Source organism: Camarhynchus parvulus, chromosome Z (assembly GCF_901933205.1).
Source record: "Camarhynchus parvulus chromosome Z, STF_HiC, whole genome shotgun sequence".
NCBI lineage: Eukaryota > Metazoa > Chordata > Aves > Passeriformes > Thraupidae > Camarhynchus > Camarhynchus parvulus.
The window spans coordinates 69,651,866-69,674,317 of NC_044601.1; the positions used below are offsets into that span (position 1 = coordinate 69,651,866).

Consider the following 22,452-nt stretch of genomic DNA (forward strand, 5'->3'; position numbering starts at 1 on the left):
GCTGTGCTGTGCTGTGCTGTGCTGTGCTGTGTGTGCTGTGCTGTGCTGTGCTGTGCTGTGCAGTGCTGTGCAGTGCTGTGCTGTGCTGTGCTGTGTGTGCTGTGCTGTGCTGTGCAGTGCTGTGCTGTGCTGTGCTGTGCTGTGTGTGCTGTGCTGTGCAGTGCTGTGCTGTGCTGTGCTGTGCTGTGCTGTGCTGTGCTGTGCTGTGCTGTGCTGTGTGTGCAGTGCTGTGCTGTGCTGTGCTGTGCTGTGCTGTGCTGTGCTGTGCTGTGCAGTGCTGTGCAGTGCTGTGCAGTGCTGTGCTGTGCAGTGCTGTGCAGTGCTGTGCTGTGCTGTGTGTGCAGTGCTGTGCTGTGCTGTGCTGTGCTGTGCTGTGCAGTGCTGTGCTGTGCTGTGTGTGCTGTGCTGTGCTGTGCTGTGCTGTGCTGTGCTGTGCAGTGCTGTGCTGTGCTGTGTGTGCAGTGCTGTGCTGTGCTGTGCTGTGCTGTGCTGTGTGTGCTGTGCTGTGCTGCGCTGCGCTGTGCTGTGCTGTGCAGTGCTGTGCAGTGCTGTGCTGTGCTGTGCTGTGTGTGCTGTGCTGTGCTGTGCTATGCAGAGCAGTGCTGCGCTGAGCTGCGCTGTGCAGTGCTGTGCTGTGCAGTGCTGTGCAGTGCAGTGCAGTGCTGTGCAGTGCAGTGCAGTGCAGTGCAGTGCAGTGCTGCTGGGCTGAAATGCAGCACCGCCAGAGAGAGCAGCAGGGTGACATTCCCCGGTGTCTGGCCACATGGAGCCAGGTGAGTTCCACGGGCTATCCTCGCCCTGCACAGCCTCTGTCTTGCCTGTGCTGACAGTAAATCTGAATGGAATCATACCAACGTCCACGTTTTGGTTCAAACGTGCTGCAGATGTGGAGGGATTTATTGCTGGCTGGGGGCTGTGTGCAAATTACAAAAGAGACTGAATTACTAGAAACGCCTCTCGAGCTGTTTTAGTTTCTAGCATCGGTCTCATCACATAGTTACAACAACGAAAATATGCTATTAGCTTACATTTTAGGTAGCAAACTAAAAATGCTACAATTTTAAAAGTTTTTTGACTAATCACACAAAGCAAAAGCACATTGACAGTAGTTCTATCCAACCACTATAAGCACAGGTACTTTCAGTTGAAACAATGCTTGCTTATTCCAAACACAATACCTGCTTGTAAGCCTTAAAACACAATGCCCAAAGCTCCATTATTAAGCTTAAAACTTTCTAATACCTCACTAAATACACTTTTCTGCAACTTAAAGAGTTATTCTAATCAAGCGTTAATACACGAACCATTGTTCCATTTGTCGTTACTTTTTTACTTCTGACATAATTGTTTTGCTAACCCATCTCCTGGCTGCTGCTTAGCTCCAGTCACAGCTCTGCTGTCTCTGAGGCCTGCCTTTTGCAGCTTTCCCAAAACCCTCTGATTTTATAGATTCCCGCGGGATTCTTTGATTTCTTAAAACAATAATGCTGGGAGGAGTGCCAGGTGTGAAGAACCCGAAACCGGCCGATCTCTGTGTTTTTCTCTCAGAAGTGCCGTGTAAAACAGGCAGGCTCTGTGGATGTGTTTTATCTCCCCTCAAGCTGCACTTTCTTCTCTTTGACAGAAACACTGTCCGTGGTGCCACACCCAATTTTGGGTGGTCAGGAGCCGAGCACGCTCCGGCTGTGCTGGATTTCACACAGGGAGGGACAGACCAACATTTTGTCCTGACCCGCTCTGCTGCGCCTGCTGCTCGCTGGAATAGCCAAACCCTGTTTTTACACCTGTTTATCCACAGCTGTGACAGGCAGCTCAGGGCACGGCCCCAGGCCTTTGATTTAGGGTGTGAATCCTGGCTCAGAACGGGTGATTTTGGGTAAAGGGCAGCATGGAAGGGAGTATCACACTGCAGCGTCAGGCCGGGGCCTCTCCAGGTAATGGGCCTGGGCATCGGCTGCACAGTTTAAATATTGGTGCAATTTATTTACTAATGCCATTTATTCCATAGGGAGAGCCAAGGGAGGGAATGCTCCTTTCCCTGACCCGGGAAGAAGAGCTGAAGGCTGCTCAAGGCCAGGTCATTGCTGTGGGTTTAAGCACTGGTTGGTTTTGGGCACGTCAGTGAAGCGAGCACGGCCAGTGCTGGGTTATGCAGAGCTGCTGTACTTTCCATTGAGTGCATGTGAGCATTTGAGAAGGAGTTACAGCTGCCTCTTTTCTAGCACACCCCTGTGTCCTTGCTTAGCCTGCTCCTCTCGCCTCAAAGTCTGCATACAAATTACCTCGTGATCCTGACTGCTAATGAAACCTGAATTAAATTAACGGGAGCATGTGTGCCGGTCAGGAGAGGTTTGGACTATCAGTTGTCTGTGTTCTCGATGAGTTTATCTGTCCATTCATCATCTGTGGGTTACCAGAGAGCAGAATTCCTCTGCATTCCAGCAGATGTGCCGGAGGGTTCCCCCCGACAGCAGGCAAGGACTCTGCTCTGCACCACGCAGCCGTTCTAACAACTGCTGGGGGTGTAAAAGAAGAGTTTCTAAAATCATTTTTAGGCTCCGAATAACTCATTTTAAACATCCTTCTGCCTTCCTGGAAGAGTTCCTCTAGTTTAGTTCCCCTTTTTCAGCTGTTACCAGCAGAAGGACCGGTTAAAACTGCAGAAGGAGCTTTCCGTGCTGTGGGGAAGGGGAAGGAAGGGGAGGAAGCGAGACGTGGAGAGATTGGTGAGAGCAGGGATGTTCCTGGGGCAGGATGAGCCCGGGCAGGGCAGGGAGCTGCACATCCCTCTGCCGAGGGCAGCAGGAGCTGGGGGGATGTGGAGAGGGGTCCCCGCAGCACAGAAAGGCAGCAGCTGTGCTCGGGGTGTGCTCGGGGTGCGCTCCGAGGGCAGCACGGACAGCCCGAGCCTGGCCCAGGTGCTAAATCCAGCTGGGAAGGGAAATCCAGATGGGAAATCCAGATGGGAAATCCAGATGGGAAATCCAGATGGGAAGGGAAATCCAGATGGGAAATGCAGCTGTGGGTGCTAAATCCAGATGGGAAGGGAAATCCAGCAGGGAAGGGAAATCCAGCTGGGAAATCCAGCCGTGTGTGCTAAATCCAGATGGGAAGGGAAATCCAGCTGGGAAATCCAGATGGGAAGGGAAATCCAGCTGTGGGTGCTAAATCCAGCTGTGGGTGCTAAATCCAGCTGGGAAGGGAAATGCAGATGGGAAATCCAGCTGTGGGTGCTAAATCCAGCTGGGAAGGGAAATGCAGATGGGAAATCCAGCTGTGGGTGCTAAATCCAGCTGTGGGTGCTAAATCCAGCAGGGAAATCCAGCTGTGGGTGCTAAATCCAGCTGGGAAGTCCAGCTGTGGGCGTCCCAGCCTTGCTGTCAGGTGCTCCCCATGGCCCAGGTGGGGCCCTGCAGCTGCCCATGCGAAAAAATAAACATGACTTTCTTCTTTTGTTGTTGTTTGTTTGGTGGGGTTTTTGGGTGTTTTTTTGTTTTGTTTGGGTTTTTGGGGGGGTTTGGTTTTGGGGTTTTTGTTGGTTTTGGGTTTTGTTTTGGGTTTTTTTGTGTTTTTTGTTTGGTTGGTTTTGGTGGGATTTGGGAGGGTTTTTAGCTTTGTTTTGGGGTTTTTGGTTTGGTTTGGTTTTTTGTTGTTGTTTTTGTTGTATTTTTGTTTGGCTTTGGTTTGTTTTTTTTTAACAGACTATAAAAAGAGTTGTCTCTGACTGAGTTGCGTTTGTTTGTAAGGAACAGCGCATTTATTAATGATTGATTATTTACCCGGGGTGGTTTGGTTCCAGAAATGTGTGTTCTGGCCAGGGGGCAGGACTGGCCCAGGTCTCCCTGAAACCCCAGGTTTGGCACAGGGGGCAGCTTTGTGCAATTTTATTATTGATTTGAAATAATAATAATAATAATAATAATAATAATAATAATAATAATAATAATAATAATAATAATAATAATAATAATAATTATTATTATTATTATTATTATTATTATTATTATTATTATTATTATTATTATTATTATTATTATTATTATATAGTATACTATTATAGATATATATAATAAATATACATTATAAATTAATTATAAAAACATACATTATAAATTAATTTATTATATATTATTATTATTAATAATAATAAATATTATAATATAATACTATATAATAATTAATATAGTATAATGTTATAGATATATAATAAATATATATTATGAATGAATTATAAAAATATATATTATAAATTAATTTATTATTTATTATTTTTAACAAATATTATAATATATTATTATAATACTATATAATAATTAATATAGTATAATATTATAGATATATATAATAAATATATATTCTAAATTAATTATAAAAATATATTATAAATTGATTTTTATTATTTATTATTTATAATAATAAATATTATAATATATAATAATAATATAATAATTAATATAGTATAATATTATAGATATATAATAAATATATTATAGATTAATTATAAAAATATATTATAAGTTGTTGGCTTTATTATTATTATTATTATTATTATTATTATTATTATTATTATTATTATTATTATTATTATTATTATTGTTGTTGTTGTTGTTGTTGCTGCTGCTGCTGCTGCTGCTGCTGCTGCTGCTGCTGCTGCTGCTGCTGCTGCTGCTGCGAACACAGCAATTGGCAGCTTGAGGCAGAGCGGGCGGCAGGAATTTGATCCGAGGGTGCCGCTGCAGCCCCAGCTGGAGGGCTGCGGGAGAGGCTGTGCTCATTAAGTGCTTAATTAAGGCTCGTTAATCGCCCCTGCAGAGGGAGGTGCGGCTGCGGGGCCTGTCCGAGGTGGCAGTGCCATGGCCCGAGTCTGGTGGGACACTGCCCTCGGGGCTGGAGCTCTCCTCTCCCGCCCAGAACGCCTCCGGAGCTGCAGAAATGGGTGATTTGCACCACACTCGGCAAATCCTGCCGTGCAGAGACTTCAGTTATGTCCGCCCCGGAGGAGATGACAAATACAGGAGCGTTATATACTGCTTTTCAACATAAGGCCCTCAGGATGTGGAACTGACTATAAACAACTGAACGGCCTGAGCAGCAAATTTTGATAGGGCAATATAACAAATTTGTAAAATTCCCATTATTCTTGGTTCTTGTTGGAGTGGTTGTGACAACACAACACCTTGCCAAAATCCCCTGGTATTAGCAAAAATACATTGCGTTTTCCAGGGGACGAGGTACTTTGCACACCTTTTTCCATCCTGTTTTGAATTCAAACGGCAGCTCAACACCAGGAAGGCAGGAAGGTGCAACATTCTAGTTCTGAAATACCTTTGTTATGAATGAGAAGCTTGACTAGGCCAATATTCAAGCAGCAATCAATTTATTATCTAATATGGGAAAGTTTGAGCAATGCAGCGCTGGGTACAGTGGGGGAAGTTTCCCTCCAACTGCACACTGATAATTGAGGATTACAGGTATTTATAGGGGTACTCATCAGCTTTTTCAGCAGTTTCTATTTCCAATTTTTTATTCATCAGCAATATTTATTCCAAATTATTACATCACAATTCTATACACTATTGTGATTTAGTTTTTCTCAGGATGTGTTTTTAAAGGAGTATCCCCAGATGGTGGTGGTCCAGTTTCCGACCGAAGAAGACGAATCCCATCTGGTGCAGTGCAGCTCCCCAGATGTAGGTCCACCCTTTTAATTGCAGAGACTATAAATCTAATAACAGTGATGTCCAGCTACCCTTGGTCGAAACCATAAACCCTGGAGGTGGTGGTGATCTTCCTCTCTCAAGCTGTTTTTCTTTGCTTCAATAGGGTGTGAGATAAGCATATTTCCTTTACATATATTCCAAAGCTATGGTTTCAAGGATATGAGTAATATTCTAAAATTATACCTCAAAAGGTTATTGTTGCAGAGCTCTTTATGGATTAACTATAAGCAAAAAGCAACATCTTTAACGCTTTCATTCCAATGCTCCTAATCAACTAGGGTTAATTTCAAAGGCCTTTCTCCATGCTTCACTTTCCTCAGTTTTTATTAAAATTCACAGCTCTCCCACTGTCGGTGCACTCACAAATACACACATCGCCTGTTTGTACCTGACACGAAACACAGCTTTGTATTTCACACCTTTTCCTTCTCAAACTCCCCTTTTTGGGGAGTTTGCTTGTGCCGGTGAGGAGGTGTGGAGGGGCAGCAGCGCTGAGCGCAGGGCTGGCACTGCTGGGGCTGCCGGGCTCGCAGCGCTGCAGGAGCACGGCCCGGCCCGGGCTGAGCCCCAGCGTGGGCAGCAGGGCAGGGGGATCCTGCCCCTGTGCCCCTGGGCTCAGGTGAGAGCCCACCTGCAGAGCTGCCCCAGCCCTGGCTCCAACAGCACAAGGAGCTGGAGCTGCTGCAGCCAGTGCAGAGGAGGCCACGGAGATGCTGCCAGGGCTGGAGCCCCTCTGCTCTGGAGCCAGCCTGGCACAGCTGGGGCTGCTCAGCTGCACAAGAGAAGGCTCCAGGGACACCTCAGAGCCCCTGCCAGGGCCTCCAGGGGCTCCAGGAGAGCTGCACAGCCACTGGGGACAAGGCATGCAGGGACAGCAGCCAGGCAATGGCTTCCCAGGGCCAGAGGGCAGGGACAGATTTTGGGCTATTGGGAATTAGGAATTGCTGGCTGGGAGGGTGGGCAGGCCCTGGCCCAGGGTGCCCAGAGCAGCTGTGGCTGCCCCTGAATCCCTGGGAGTGCCCAAGGCCAGGCTGGATGGGGCTTGGAGCAGCCTGGGACAGTGGGAGGTGTCCCTGCCCATGGCAGGGGTGGGGCTGGATGAGCTTTAAGGTTCCTTTCAATCCAAACCATCTCAGCATTCTCTGATTTGAGAGATATTTCACTTTTGTTGGGGTTTTGTTCCCATGGCCACATTTACGGGCTCACCCTCACAGCCCCGGGTGCTCCCCCTGTGCTGGCAGCTCCAGCCTTGTCCTGCTCTGGAGCCGCCACTGGGAACGGACACTGAGGGGCTGGAGCGTGTCCAGGGCAGGGAACGGAGCTGGGAAGGGGCTGGAGCCCCAGGAGAGGCTGAGGGAGCTGGGAAGGGGCTGAGCCTGGAGCAAAGGAGGCTCAGGGGGGACCTTGTGGCTCTGCACAGCTCCTGACAGGAGGGGACACCGGGGGGGTCGGGCTGTGCTCCCAGGGAACAGGGACAGGAGGAGAGGGAACGGCCTCAGGCTGGGCCAGGGGAGGGTCAGCTTGGACAGCAGCAGGAATTTCCCCATGGGAAGGGAGGTCAGGAACTGGAACCGCCCAGGGAGGGTTGGAGTGCCCAGGCCAGGCCCAAGGAGGCCCGGACGTGGCACCCGGAGCTCAGAGCGGGTGGCCCGGCGGCAATGAAGAGCCCGGTCCGGCGGGAAGGGAATGAAGGGCCAGGCGGGCAGGCAGGGCCCGGCCTATCCCGGGCTCCCGCTCCCGGGGCTCCGCACGTCACGGATCCCGCGCCCGGCCGCTCCCCGCGCCGCTGGAGCGCCGCCCGCCAACCACAAACACAACGCGCCCGCCCGCGCCCCTCTCGGCGCCGCGCAGGCGCCGCGGGACCCGGATGTGGCGCATGCGCGGCGGCGGCGGCGGCGGCCCGGACGTGTCGGCGGCGGCCGCGAGAGCGACAGCGACAACAAACAAACCGCGAGCGGCGCGGGCGGCGCGGGCAGCGCGGGCAGCAGGCGGCGGGGGGCCGGCAGCGGGCGGCCGCTGCCCCCGGCGCCGCGAGCGCCGCCCCGCCCCGCCCCGCCGCGCGGAGGGGAGGGGCGGAGGCCCGGGCCTTCCCCCGCCGCCGCCGCCGCCCCTCACGGCGGCCTCGGGCCGCGCCCGGACGGCGGCCCAGGTAACACCCGCTCCATCCGCTGCCCGCGCCCGCCGCGCTGGGCTCCCCTCCCGCGCTCCTTCCGCCCCTGCCCGGCCGCTTCCCCGAGCACTTCCCCACCTTCCCGGGCGCCTTCCCCGGCCTCGGCGGGCTCCTCCCCGCTGCCTTGCCCTCCTGCCCGGGCTCCCTCCCCCACCTCCCCTCTACGGCCCCCTGGCCCCGGCCTCATCCCCACCTCCCTGCCGCCCCTTCATCACCTCCTTCCTGCCCCCTTCCCACCACCTCCTCGCTTTTCCCCGGCGAGAAAAACACGGGAGCCCCCCCTCCCGCTCCCAAACTTTTTACTCTGAGGTTTCGAACGCTGGGCAGCCGCCGTGCCCCCGGCCGAGCGCCGCCCCGCTGCGGGAGCGCCCCGGTGGTTTTGTGGGCGCTCCCTGGTGCCTTGGCCTCTGCTATCGACTGTGGGTGCCCAGAGCCGTGCTGGCTGCGGGTTCGGGCCAGCGGGGCTCGCAGCGTGTGTTATCACAGACCAAACCCGCGGCTGCCAGCTCGGGGCACTCGCTGACCCGTGCGGCTCGGAGGCGGTGCTGCGGCCGGTGCATGGTGCAGGGCTGACCCCGCGGGGAACGGGGCGGTGTGAGAGCCCAGAGCGACGGCTGCGGGCGCCCGGCAGCGCCGGGATGGCTCACCAGCGCTCACAGCTGGGTCGGGTGGGAGCTCCAGTCTCAGCTCTTCAGGGCGCCTGTCCCAGCTCAGGGCTCCTGTCCCAGCTGCTCAGGGCTCCTGTCCCAGCTCAGGGCGCCTGTCCCAGCTCAGGGCTCCTGTCCCTGCTCAGGGCTCCTGTCCCAGCTGCTCAGAGCTCCTGTCCCAGCTGCTCAGGGCTCCTGTCCCAGCTGCTCAGGGCTCCTGTCCCTGCTCAGGGCTCCTGTCCCAGCTCAGGGCTCCTGTCCCTGCTCAGGGCTCCTGTCCCAGCTCAGGGCTCCTGTCCCAGCTCAGAGCTCCTGTCCCAGCTGCTCAGAGCTCCTGTCCCAGCTGCTCAGGGCTCCTGTCCCTGCTCAGGGCTCCTGTCCCAGCTCAGGGCTCCTGTCCCAGCTCAGGGCTCCTGTCCCAGCTGCTCAGGGCTCCTGTCCCAGCTGCTCAGAGCTCCTGTCCCAGCTCAGGGCTCCTGTCCCAGCTCAGGGCTCCTGTCCCAGCTGCTCAGGGCTCCTGTCCCAGCTGCTCAGGGCTCCTGTCCCAGCTCAGGGCTCCTGTCCCAGCTCAGGGCTCCTGTCCCAGCTCAGAGCTCCTGTCCCAGCTCAGGGCTCCTGTCCCAGCTCAGGGCTCCTGTCCCAGCTGTTTAGGGCTCCTGTCCCAGCTGCTCAGAGCTCCTGTCCCAGCTCAGAGCTCCTGTCCCAGCTGCTCAGAGCTCCTGTCCCAGCTCAGAGCTCCTGTCCCAGCTGCTCAGAGCTCCTGTCCCAGCTCAGAGCTCCTGTCCCAGCTGCTCAGGGCTCCTGTCCCAGCTGCTCAGGGCTCCTGTCCCAGCTGCTCAGGGCTCCTGTCCCAGCTCAGAGCTCCTGTCCCAGCTGCCCAGCCGGCTCCTGTCCCAGCTGCTCAGAGCTCCTGTCCCAGCTCAGGGCTCCTGTCCCAGCTGCTCAGAGCTCCTGTCCCAGCTCAGGGCTCCTGTCCCAGCTGCTCAGAGCTCCTGTCCCAGCTGCTCAGGGCTCCTGTCCCAGCTGCTCAGGGCTCCTGTCCCAGCTGCTCAGGGCTCCTGTCCCAGCTCAGAGCTCCTGTCCCAGCTCAGGGCTCCTGTCCCAGCTCAGGGCTCCTGTCCCAGCTGCTCAGGGCTCCTGTCCCAGCTGCTCAGGGCTCCTGTCCCAGCTCAGAGCTCCTGTCCCAGCTCAGGGCTCCTGTCCCAACTCAGGGCTCCTGTCCCAGCTGCTCAGGGCTCCTGTCCCAGCTGCTCAGAGCTCCTGTCCCAGCTGCTCAGGGCTCCTGTCCCAGCTGCTCAGGGCTCCTGTCCCAGCTGCTCAGGGCTCCTGTCCCAGCTCAGAGCTCCTGTCCCAGCTCAGGGCTCCTGTCCCAGCTCAGAGCTCCTGTCCCAGCTCAGGGCTCCTGTCCCAGCTCAGAGCTCCTGTCCCAGCTCAGGGCTCCTGTCCCAGCTCAGGGCTCCTGTCCCAGCTGCTCAGGGCTCCTGTCCCAGCTCAGGGCTCCTGTCCCAGCTGCTCAGGGCTCCTGTCCCAGCTCAGGGCTCCTGTCCCAGCTCAGGGCTCCTGTCCCAGCTCAGAGCTCCTGTCCCAGCTGCTCAGGGCTCCTGTCCCAGCTGCTCAGGGCTCCTGTCCCAGCTCAGAGCTCCTGTCCCAGCTCAGGGCTCCTGTCCCAGCTGCTCAGGGCTCCTGTCCCAGCTCAGGGCTCCTGTCCCAGCTCAGGGCTCCTGTCCCAGCTGCTCAGGGCTCCTGTCCCAGCTCAGGGCTCCTGTCCCAGCTCAGAGCTCCTGTCCCAGCTGCTCAGGGCTCCTGTCCCAGCTGCTCAGGGCTCCTGTCCCAGCTGCTCAGGGCTCCTGTCCCAGCTCAGAGCTCCTGTCCCAGCTGCTCAGAGCTCCTGTCCCAGCTCAGAGCTCCTGTCCCAGCTGCTCAGGGCTCCTGTCCCAGCTCAGGGCTCCTGTCCCAGCTCAGAGCTCCTGTCCCAGCTGCTCAGAGCTCCTGTCCCAGCTCAGAGCTCCTGTCCCAGCTGCTCAGGGCTCCTGTCCCAGCTCAGGGCTCCTGTCCCAGCTCAGAGCTCCTGTCCCAGCTCAGAGCTCCTGTCCCAGCTCAGGGCTCCTGTCCCAGCTGCTCAGAGCTCCTGTCCCAGCTCAGAGCTCCTGTCCCAGCTGCTCAGGGCTCCTGTCCCAGCTCAGGGCTCCTGTCCCAGCTGCTCAGAGCTCCTGTCCCAGCTCAGAGCTCCTGTCCCAGCTGCTCAGGGCTCCTGTCCCAGCTCAGGGCTCCTGTCCCAGCTCAGGGCTCCTGTCCCAGCTCAGGGCTCCTGTCCCAGCTCAGGGCTCCTGTCCCCTGCCAGAGGCTGAGGCTCCTGAGCTCAGCTCTGCCCCAGCCCCTCCAGGACCCCGACCCGGGGCACAGCCCTTCAGCCTCACCTGTCCTGCCCCAGGCACTCTGGAGGTGGCAGCTTGTCCTCCCCGCTCCCTGCCCTTTCCTGAGTTTCTTCACGAACCTCTCTGGATTTGCTTGTTGCATAAGCACGCGTGTTTAATATTGATTCAGGAACTTTATTTCAAAGAGCTGAGGCCCAGGGAGAAGCACCGAGTGCCTCACGCTGATTAGGATTCCGTTTTTAAGCAGATAGCTCTTTACATAATGCATTCAGGCTGGGCTGGCACAGTGGGGATGGGAGCTCTGGCAGGAATCCACTGGCTTGGTGGGAACAAAGGTGCTCAGAGCAGATCCTGGTGAGGAGCTGCTGGCAGGGTCCTGCAGGGATTTTAGGGCTCTGTTCTCTCTGCTCTTAACCTCCTGAAAAACCATATTTTGGTCAGGGCTGGGATTTTCCATGTGTGCCCAGAGGTGAGTTTTTGTTAAGCTCTAGCAAACGCAGAGAACTCTATCCCCAGGGCTGTCCCCAGGCTGTGCAGGGTGGCACACGGGGCTGTCCCCAGCCTGTGCAGGGTGGCACACGGGGCTGTCCCCAGGCTGTGCAGGGTGGCACACGGGGCTGTCCCCAGGCTGTGCTGTGTGCAGGGTGGCACACGGGACTGTCCCCAGGCTGTGCTGTGCAGGGTGGCACACGGAGCTGTCCCCAGGCTGTGCAGGGTGGCACACGGGGCTGTCCCCAGGCTGTGCTGTGCAGGGTGGCACACGGGACTGTCCCCAGGCTGTGCTGTGCAGGGTGGCACACGGGGCTGTCCCCAGGCTGTGCTGTGCAGGGTGGCACAAGGGGCTGTCCCCAGGCTGTGCAGGGTGGCACACGGGGCTGTCCCCAGGCTGTGCAGGGTGGCACACGGGGCTGTCCCCAGGCTGTGCTGTGTGCAGGGTGGCACACGGGACTGTCCCCAGCCTGTGCAGGGTGGCACACGGGGCTGTCCCCAGGCTGTGCAGGGTGGCACACGGGGCTGTCCCCAGGCTGTGCAGGGTGGCACACGGGGCTGTCCCCAGGCTGTGCTGTGTGCAGGGTGGCACACGGGACTGTCCCCAGGCTGTGCTGTGCAGGGTGGCACACGGAGCTGTCCCCAGGCTGTGCAGGGTGGCACACGGGGCTGTCCCCAGGCTGTGCTGTGCAGGGTGGCACACGGGGCTGTCCCCAGGCTGTGCTGTGTGCAGGGTGGCACACGGGGCTGTCCCCAGGCTGTGCAGGGTGGCACACGGGGCTGTCCCCAGCCTGTGCAGGGTGGCACACGGGACTGTCCCCAGGCTGTGCTGTGCAGGGTGGCACACGGGGCTGTCCCCAGCCTGTGCAGGGTGGCACACGGAGCTGTCCCCAGGCTGTGCAGGGTGGCACACGGGGCTGTCCCCAGGCTGTGCTGTGTGCAGGGTGGCACACGGAGCTGTCCCCAGCCTGTGCAGGGTGGCACACGGGGCTGTCCCCAGGCTGTGCAGGGTGGCACACGGGGCTGTCCCCAGGCTGTGCTGTGCAGGGTGGCACACGGGGCTGTCCCCAGCCTGTGCAGGGTGGCACACGGAGCTGTCCCCAGCCTGTGCAGGGTGGCACACGGGGCTGTCCCCAGGCTGTGCTGTGTGCAGGGTGGCACACGGAGCTGTCCCCAGCCTGTGCAGGGTGGCACACGGGGCTGTCCCCAGGCTGTGCAGGGTGGCACACGGGGCTGTCCCCAGGCTGTGCTGTGCAGGGTGGCACACGGGGCTGTCCCCAGGCTGTGCAGGGTGGCACACGGGGCTGTCCCCAGGCTGTGCTGTGTGCAGGGTGGCACACGGGGCTGTCCCCAGGCTGTGCTGTGCAGGGTGGCACACGGGGCTGTCCCCAGGCTGTGCTGTGCAGGGTGGCACACGGGGCTGTCCCCAGGCTGTGCTGTGCAGGGTGGCACACGGGGCTGTCCCCAGCCTGTGCAGGGTGGCACACGGGGCTGTCCCCAGTGTGGCTCAAGTGGCAGAGGAGGTCGTGTGCTGCGCTGTGCTTATCTTCTCTCTCTGACCACACAGAGGCCTGTACTGAAAGGAGGAATTGGTTTTCAGCTGTGTGCTTTCTCAAAAAGTGAAAATGAGAAAGAACGGAGAAATGTGTAAAATGAACTTGCTGGGGTTTTAAAGCACATGGTACAGTCAGGTCATTACAGCAGGGTTAGCTTTTCCCTCCTGTGCCCTGAGAGGGAAGGTGGGCTTTGGAGTGCGGTTACCACGGGGTCGGCTCCTCAAACAAGAGTTGGAACCTCAAGGGAGCTGTGCCCTCTCTGCACCCTCAGGCTGGGCACTCGGGAAGGGGTGAGAGCCCCGAGGGAGCTGTGCCCTCTCTGCACCCTCACTCTGGGCACTCGGGAAGGGGTGAGAGCCCCGAGGGAGCTGTGCCCTCTCTGCACCCTCACTCTGGGCACTCGGGAAGGGGTGAGAGCCCCGAGGGAGCTGTGCTCTCCCTGCACCCTCACTCTGGGCACTCGGGAAGTGCTTCTGGGCAGGGCTGGATGCACAGGTGGGAGCTGGCAGGAGAAACGTGCCCAGAGCAGCTCTGGGGACCCGCGCCACCCCAGCCTCTCCCGCGGAGACATGGCTGCTCCAGCCTCTCAAACTGTCAACACAAAGCTGGTGCCACTCAGAGTTTCCTTCAAGCTCTTCTCCAGCTCTCCAGCTTTATGCTGCCGTGTGTCTTAAATTTCGGTAGCTGCTGCCAGAGAGATGGGGGGAATTGATACTGATGATTCAGATGCGTGCACAAAAATAGTGTTCTGGGGACTGTTAGCTCTGCTGCACGGCGCAGGGCAGCGTGGTGGGCGCCTCCTCAGAGCTCCTCCCTGCTCTTTAGTGCTAATCGTTCTCATGTCTACAATGAGACATTTTGCTGCTGTTCACCCGTGGGGCAAGTAGATAATAATCTAATGTGCTGTAAAGTATCTGCAGTTTAATCACTTGCTCTTATCTTCATCAAATCACAAGCTGCTTTTTGTTTTGTTGGTTTATGGATTTTCCGCTGTCGTGTTTATGATAAAACTTCTGCCTTTGCATTATTAAACAGCAAAACTCCATAGTAATGTTCTGGTGGTTAAAAGCCATCAAGTGTATTCCTGACATCTTTGTGTCTGTCTGATTCTGGAGGCAGCAGCTGAGGCAGGGGCCTTTCTCGTGTGAAATGTTCTAGCAGGACGTCAGTTTGCACGCTGCTCTAATTAGCCAGTTCGTTAGTGTCGCCTTACTGCCTGGTATCAGAATAATGCTGGAGATCTGTCTGGGATGGCTGTTACCCATGAATCATGCTCCCAGACCATCACTGGCAGCTTTAAGCAGGCAATTCTTGGTTTTTCTTAGATACATTTTCCCAAAAATTGCTTTTGTGGTTGCGACTTGGAGATGCAGTTTAGTTCTTTCAGGTGTGTTTTGCATGAACTCGTTTCCCTGCTCACCCCCCAGAATTAGACCCCCACACCCTTCCCTTTGGCCTTGCGTGTGGCACCACCAGCCTTGGTCTGGCTGCGCCTGTCCTTGTCACTTTGCTGCGCTGTCCATGGCTGTGTTTCCTTGTTCCCTCGGAAGTGGTTTTGTTAAGGTCAGGGCAGCAATGTTCCCTCCGGGCGTGGCTCCTGCTGAAGGGAGTTTGCTGCACGTGGGCACAGTGGCTCAGGCCTCTGCAGCTGGGGACAGGCACCGTGGCCTGCCAAGGTGTGCCCGGGTCTGCAGCGTGGCAGGAGTGCAGCGCTGTGCCGGGGCAGGGCTGGTGTCCCTGTGTCCCCGTGTCCCTGTGTCACAGTGTCCATCCCCAGCTGATGGCCATTTGTGCCGGGGCAGGGCTGGTGTCCCTGTGTCCCTGTGTCCCTGTGTCCCTGTGCCCGTCCCCTGCTGATGGCCATTTGTGCCTGGCCAGGGCTGGTGTCCCTGTGTCCCTGTGTCCCTGTGTCCCTGTGCCCGTCCCCTGCTGATGGCCATTTGTGCCGGGGCAGGGCTGGTGTCCCTGTGTCCCTGTGTCCCTGTGTCCCTGTGTCCCTGTGCCCGTCCCCAGCTGATGGCCATTTGTGCCTGGCCAGGGCTGGTGTCCCTGTGTCCCTGTGTCCCTGTGTCCCTGTGCCTGTCCCCAGCTGATGGCCATTTGTGCCGGGGCAGGGCTGGTGTCCCTGTGTCCCTGTGTCCCTGTGCCTGTCCCCAGCTGATGGCCATTTGTGCCTGGCCAGGGCTGGTGTCCCTGTGTCCCTGTGTCCCTGTGTCCCTGTGCCCGTCCCCAGCTGATGGCCATTTGTGCCTGGCCAGGGCTGGTGTCCCTGTGTCCCTGTGTCCCTGTGTCCCTGTGCCCGTCCCCTGCTGATGGCCATTTCAGCTGCTCGGGGCACGCTGGGCTGCCTGCTGAGCAGACTGCTGTGCAAAAAGAGGGCAGTTCCCTCTCTGCCTCGCTGCTCGAGGGCTTCCTGAGCCCCAGGTGTGCACGGCAGCACCTGTAGAACCCTTTGTCTTTGATTGTAACTCCACAGGCCGGTTGGATTTCGGTGACAAGGGTGCACTCGGGCTCTGTGGGTGTGACAGCCTGGTCAGAGAGCGAGACAACGAGAAAAGTGTTGTCAGAATCCGCCTGAGAGATTTAGAGAGTTGAAGATAAACAGTGATAGCTTCTTATCATCAACAACCTACAGGTGTTGTTTTCCTGCTCTCTGTTTCCTTGTTTTTCTCGAAGATTGTTTATAAGGAAGGCACCTTGCTAATTAGCCAGTCAGGTGAAATACATTGATTAATTGGCCAGCCAGGTCTACCTGTATTGGAACCGTGTGTACAAGAGGGTCTGGAGTGAGACCAGGCTTGGTGCCAGCCAGCCTTCTGGAGAGTGTGTGGGGTTTGTTACTCAGCAGTGGCAGTCACGGATCCATGGTGTGTGTGTGTGTGCTGTGTGTGTGTGTGCCGTGTGTGCCGTGTGTGCCGTGTGTGCTGTGTGTGCCGTGTGTGTGTGCCGTGTGTGCCGTGTGTGCTGTGCTGTGTGTGCTGTGCTGTGTGTGCCGTGTGTGCTGTGTGTGTGTGCCGTGTGTGCTGTGTGTGTGTGCCGTGTGTGCTGTGTGTGCCGTGTGTGTGTGCTGTGTGTGCCGTGTGTGTGTGCCGTGTGTGCCGTGTGTGCCGTGTGTGCTGTGTGTGCCGTGTGTGTGTGCGTGTGGTCGTGTGTGCTGTGCTGTGGTGTGTGCTGTGCTGTGTGTGTGCGTGTGTGCCGTGTGTACTGTGTGTGTGTGCCGTGTGTGTGTGTGCCGTGTGTGCCGTGTGTGCTGTGCTGTGTGTGCTGTGCTGTGTGTGTCCGTGTGTGCTGTGTGTGTGTGTGCCGTGTGTGCTGTGTGTGTGTGCCGTGTGTGCTGTGTGTGCCGTGTGTGTGTGCCGTGTGTGCCGTGTGTGTGTGTGTGCTGTGTGTGCCGTGTGTGCCGTGTGTGTGTGCCGTGTGTGCCATGTGTGCTGTGCTGTGTGTGCTGTGCTGTGTGTGCCGTGTGTGCTGTGTGTGTGTGCCGTGTGTGCTGTGTGTGCTGTGTGTGCCGTGTGTGTGTGCTGTGTGTGCCGTGTGTGCCGTGTGTGCTGTGTGTGCTGTGTGTGCCGTGTGTGTGTGCCGTGTGTGCTGTGTGTGCTGTGCTGTGTGTGCTGTGCTGTGTGTGCCGCGTGTGTGCTGTGCTGTGTGTGCCGTGTGTGCTGTGTGTGTGTGCCGTGTGTGCTGTGTGTGCCGTGTGTGTGTGTGCGTGTGTGCCGTGTGTGCTGTGCTGTGTGTGCTGTGCTGTGTGTGCCGTGTGTGCTGTGTGTGTGTGCCGTGTGTGCTGTGTGTGCCGTGTGTGTGTGCCGTGTGTGCCGTGTGTGCCGTGTGTGCTGTGTGTGCCGTGTGTGTGTGCCGTGTGTGCCGTGTGTGCCGTGTGTGCTGTGCCGTGTGTGCCGTGTGTGCTGTGTGTGTATGCCGTGTGTGTGTGCCGTGTGTGCCGTGTGTGCCGTGCGTGCTGTGCCGTGTGTGCCGTGTGTGCCGTGTGTGCCGTGTGTGCCGTGTGTGCCGTGTGTGCTGCCCCGTTTGCTCAGCACCCGTGCCCACCAGGGCAGCACCTGTGCACCTGCAGCACCCCGCGTGCACCTGGGGCCTCTCTGAGCTGATCCCTGCCCTGCTTCCCTCTCTGCTCCATCAAACCTTTCCTGAGGGGCGCTGCGGCCCTGACGCCTGCAGGAGCTGTTTTTCCAGGTGATACAAGGCTGTGCTATGTATTTTAACTTTATTTTTTATTATTTTTTTCTTAAGCACAGCATTAGCATCTTGGCTCTTACGAACAAAGTGTTACGTGGTCCCTGCAGGTCACGCTACTTCTCTCGCAGTTTCCCCTCTGAACAGTGACGGCTCCCGTGTTTGGGAATCCCTGGTTTGCTGTAGGAAGTGCAGGAATGAGGCCCATGTGCTGGGAGGCGGCGTGGAGGGGCCTTGCCCTCCTGCCTGTACCTCCAGGCAGTTCCCAGTGGGTTTGTGCTGCTGTGCTTTTAGACTGAGCTTCTTGGTGAGCCCGATCCCCGCACAGCTGCGCCTGGCCTGGACCCCTCTGTGCATGCACAGGTTGCCTGGGTCATGTTCCTGACCCCAGCTCCGTCCCAGCCGCTGCTGTGGCTGCTGTCTGCCTGGGGGCTGGTGCTTCTCCCCACATTGCAGAGTGGGGCTGGATCGTGTTCCTGACCCCAGCTCCGTCCCAGCCGCTGCTGTGGCTGCTGCGTTCTCCTGGGGGCTGGTGCTTCTCCCACATTGCAGAGTGTGGCTTCTGCGGGGGGCGAGGGGGAAGAGAAACCACTCCTCGGTGCTAGAAGTGTTCCTTTAAGGTTGCCTTTAACGTGTAGGAAAGGATGTGAGTGTTTTGTAAGGGTCTGGGTTTGCAGCTTCAGATCTCAACCAGATCACAGTGTTGAAAATGGGAGTTGTTTGGATGAAGGGATTTTTCAGCTAAGTTTAAAAATTTGCGTGGCTGAATGACTGGAGCACTTTGGCTGGGGTTTAGTAAGTTTTGGGGACTTCTAGCAGCCCCTGCCCTTTATGCCTCAGCTGTAGTAACACTTCCATGAAGGCAAGGAAGTGAAATCCATGTGAGTTTTTCTTCCTAACCATGAAAATCAGGAAGACTTTTTCTGTTTCTTAACCGCCTGCTGCTCTGTAGGGCATGGAACTGAAACGTACCTCAGCGACTCGTGGGCCTCAAGCCAGGCCATCCAAGTGATCCTATCTCTTTAACACTTCATTGGCTGCCTGAAGAGTTGCTGGGAATGTTCGGGAGCCGTGTTTTCTTACCCATGTTTTTCTGGCACTCTTGTTCCTGGGCTGTGCTAGCCTGCAATGCTGCCTTGCTGGTGTGGCTGAGGAGGTACAGGTGCCCGGGGTGGAATGTTGAGTTTCTGTTCCATAAATGCAATGTTTATCCCTTCATCTGCTTTGGATGATCCTCCGCAGCAGGGAATGCCCTCCTGGGGCCCGTGCAGAGCGTGCTGAGTGTGAAACCTTGTGTGTGTTATCTGGGCACACCAGCAGGATAATCGCTGTTTGGAGAGAGCGTGTCCCAGCTGATCCCAAACAGTGGCACAGTCTGGGTCCGCGTGGGGCCTGTTTGGCATTCCTGCCCCTCAGAGCCGTATAAGTAGGGCGAGGGCAGGCTCCAGGCACCTCGGCAGGGCTCCTGTCCCCCGTGGGTAAGTCAGACGGGGTGGTTCCGGTTCTGTGAGGCGGGTGCTGGGAGCAGCTGGCCCTTTTGGGATCTCTGGGGTGGCTCAGGTAACCCTTTCTGCAGGGAGCTGTGGGGTGGCTCAGGTAACCCTTTCTGGCAGAGGTATTCACCGGCCTTGCATTGATTCTTCAGCCAAGTTTGAAAATTAGCACGGCTGAGTGACTCGAGCTGCACTGCCAGTGTCACACAGAGCAGGGTGTGTGTGCCACAGCGCTGCATTGCCAGTGTCACACAGCTGTGAGGGTGTGTGTGCCACAGCGCTGCATTGCCAGTGTCACACAGAGCAGGGTGTGTGTGCCACAGCGCTGCATTGCCAGTGTCACACAGAGCAGGGTGTGTGTGCCACAGCGCTGCATTGCCAGTGTCACACAGTGCAGGGTGTGTGTGCCACAGCGCTGCATTGCCAGTGTCACACAGAGCAGGGGTGTGTGTGCCACAGCGCTGCACTGCCAGTGTCACACAGAGCAGGGTGTGTGTGCCACAGCGCTGCATTGCCAGTGTCACACAGAGCAGGGGTGTGTGTGCCAACGCTGCATTGCCAGTGTCACACAGAGCAGGGTGTGTGTGCCACAGCGCTGCACTGCCAGTGTCACACAGAGCAGGGTGTGTGTGCCACAGCGCTGCATTGCCAGTGTCACACAGAGCAGGGTGTGTGTGCCACAGCGCTGCATTGCCAGTGTCACACAGAGCAGGGTGTGTGTGCCACAGCGCTGCACTGCCAGTGTCACACAGAGCAGGGTGTGTGTGCCACAGCGCTGCATTGCCAGTGTCACACAGAGCAGGGTGTGTGTGCCACAGCGCTGCATTGCCAGTGTCACACAGAGCAGGGTGTGTGTGCCACAGCGCTGCATTGCCAGTGTCACACAGAGCAGGGTGTGTGTGCCACAGCGCTGCATTGCCAGTGTCACACAGTGCAGGGTGTGTGTGCCACAGCGCTGCATTGCCAGTGTCACACAGCTGTGAGGGTGTGTGTGCCACAGCGCTGCATTGCCAGTGTCACACAGAGCAGGGTGTGTGTGCCACAGCGCTGCATTGCCAGTGTCACACAGAGCAGGGTGTGTGTGCCACAGCGCTGCACTGCCAGTGTCACACAGAGCAGGGGTGTGTGTGCCACAGCGCTGCATTGCCAGTGTCACACAGAGCAGGGTGTGTGTGCCACAGCGCTGCATTGCCAGTGTCACACAGAGCAGGGTGTGTGTGCCACAGCGCTGCATTGCCAGTGTCACACAGAGCAGGGTGTGTGTGCCACAGCGCTGCATTGCCAGTGTCACACAGAGCAGGGTGTGTGTGCCACAGCGCTGCATTGCCAGTGTCACACAGCTGTGAGGGTGTGTGTGCCACAGTGCTGCACTGCCAGTGTCACACAGAGCAGGGTGTGTGTGCCACAGCGGTGCATTGCCAGTGTCACACAGAGCAGGGTGTGTGTGCCACAGCGCTGCATTGCCAGTGTCACACAGCTGTGAGGGTGTGTGTGCCACAGTGCTGCACTGCCAGTGTCACACAGAGCAGGGTGTGTGTGCCACAGCGGTGCATTGCCAGTGTCACACAGAGCAGGGTGTGTGTGCCACAGCGCTGCATTGCCGGTGTCACACAGTGCAGGGTTCATGTCTTGCGTTTCATTGCACAGGCTGCATTGCTGCGCTGCAGCGAGGCAGCGTGTGCAGTGCAGGAGTGACGGTGTTTGTTGGAGTCTGCATGTGCCTGCAGGCCGGGAGCAGCTCCCCTTAGCAGCTGGTTATCCTCCTCACCGGGAGAGAGAAGTTTGCTGCACGTTGGCAAAGGCGACTGTATTTACCTGGCAGTCCAAACTTCGGTTGTGTTTCCAGTTTACCTCCCCTTGGGAGGTTCTTGTTCTGGCGCTTAGGTTACCTCGAACTCTAGTTGTCGTTTGCTTGTTTTGTGATTTACTCCTTATTGCTCAGTTAATGCAACAAATTCCTTTGTGTAGCACAGGATCATAGACTTGTTAAGGCTGGAAAAGCCCTTTAGAACCGTTGACCCTGGCTGCTATCCGGCGCTTCTCTGTGGCTTTGTGAAGCACTTGTTAGTGCTTTACTTCGGCTGAGCCCTCGCTGCGGGGCTGTGCTGAGCGCTGGCCCTGGCTGTGCTTGGTCAGGACTCAGTCCCTGTCCCGCCGGGGCTGTGATGTCCTGCTCCCAGGGCGGATGGCATGCTGCTCGATGGCTCTCTGTCTGCCCTAGAGACAGGTTTTTGTTTGTTTTTTAAAGGATTGGCATCTCCTGCTTGTTAGTGCTTTACATTAGCACGTCCTTTTCTGTGTGCTGCCTCCTCCGTAGTAAGGAGGTGCCGAGACACCTCTGCAACGTGTGGCTGAGCTAGAGATGGGCTCCCTGAGCTACATGTGAGGAGCCAAATCTGTGCACTCTGGCAACCTGGCCTGGCCTCACAGCACACTGCTGCTTCTGGAGAAACGTGTCACAGCGCTGGTGCCCGCTGCCCTGTGTGCCCTGAGTGCCCTGTGTGCCCTGAGTGCCCTGTGTGCCCTGGCACCATTGCTGCCCTGAGCTGGTGCCCGCTGCCCTGTGTGCCCTGAGTGCCCTGTGTGCCCTGGCACCATTGCTGCCCTGAGCTGGTGCCCTGTGTGCCCTGTGTGCCCTGTGTGCCCTGTGTGCCCTGTGTGCCCTGGCACCATTGCTGCCCTGAGCTGGTGCCCGCTGCCCTGTGTGCCCTGTGTGCCCTGTGTGCCCTGGCACCATTGCTGCCCTGAGCTGGTGCCCGCTGCCCTGTGTGCCCTGAGTGCCCTGTGTGCCCTGAGTGCCCTGTGTGCCCTGGCACCATTGCTGCCCTGAGCTGGTGCCCTGTGTGCCCTGTGTGCCCTGTGTGCCCTGTGTGCCCTGAGTGCCCTGTGTGCCCTGAGTGCCCTGTGTGCCCTGTGTGCTCTGGCACCATTGCTGCCCTGAGCTGGTGCCCTGTGTGCCCTGTGTGCCCTGTGTGCCCTGTGTGCCCTGAGTGCCCTGTGTGCCCTGTGTGCCCTGAGTGCCCTGTGTGCCCTGGCACCATTGCTGCCCTGAGCTGGTGCCCTGTGTGCCCTGTGTGCCCTGTGTGCCCTGAGTGCCCTGTGTGCCCTGTGTGCCCTGAGTGCCCTGGCACCATTGCTGCCCTGAGCTGGTGCCCTGTGTGCCCTGTGTGCCCTGTGTGCCCTGTGTGCCCTGGCACCATTGCTGCCCTGAGCTGGTGCCCTGTGTGCCCTGTGTGCCCTGTGTGCCCTGTGTGCCCTGTGTGCCCTGGCACCATTGCTGCCCTGAGCTGGTGCCCTCTGTGCCCTGTGTGCCCTGTGTGCCCTGTGTGCCCTGTGTGCCCTGTGTGCCCTGGCACCATTGCTGCCCTGAGCTGGTGCCCTGTGTGCCCTGTGTGCCCTGTGTGCCCTGTGTGCCCTGGCACCATTGCTGCCCTGAGCTGGTGCCCGCTGCCCTGTGTGCCCTGAGTGCCCTGTGTGCTCTGGCACCATTGCTGCCCTGAGCTGGTGCCCTGTGTGCCCTGTGTGCCCTGTGTGCCCTGTGTGCCCTGGCACCATTGCTGCCCTGAGCTGGTGCCCTGTGTGCCCTGTGTGCCCTGTGTGCCCTGGCACCATTGCTGCCCTGAGCTGGTGCCTGCTGCCCTGTGTGCCCTGAGTGCCCTGTGTGCCCTGTGTGCCCTGTGTGCCCTGGCACCATTGCTGCCCTGAGCTGGTGCCCTGTGTGCCCTGTGTGCCCTGTGTGCCCTGAGTGCCCTGTGTGCCCTGGCACCATTGCTGCCCTGAGCTGGTGCCCGCTGCCCTCGCCCCTGTGTTGTCC

The 22,452-nt window shown here is 57.5% G+C and overlaps 1 protein-coding gene across 2 annotated transcripts in view; it reads left to right on the plus strand.

Moving 5' to 3' along the window:
* The first annotated feature begins 7,805 nt into the window (after positions 1-7,805).
* Positions 7,806-22,452, plus strand: part of SMAD4 (SMAD family member 4) — a 36,219-nt gene continuing 21,572 nt past the window's right edge. For both annotated transcript variants that reach the window (XM_030968844.1, XM_030968843.1), the window contains exon 1: positions 7,806-7,869. The gene's annotated coding sequence lies outside the window, so the exon portion shown is untranslated. The remainder of the gene's footprint in view (positions 7,870-22,452) is intronic.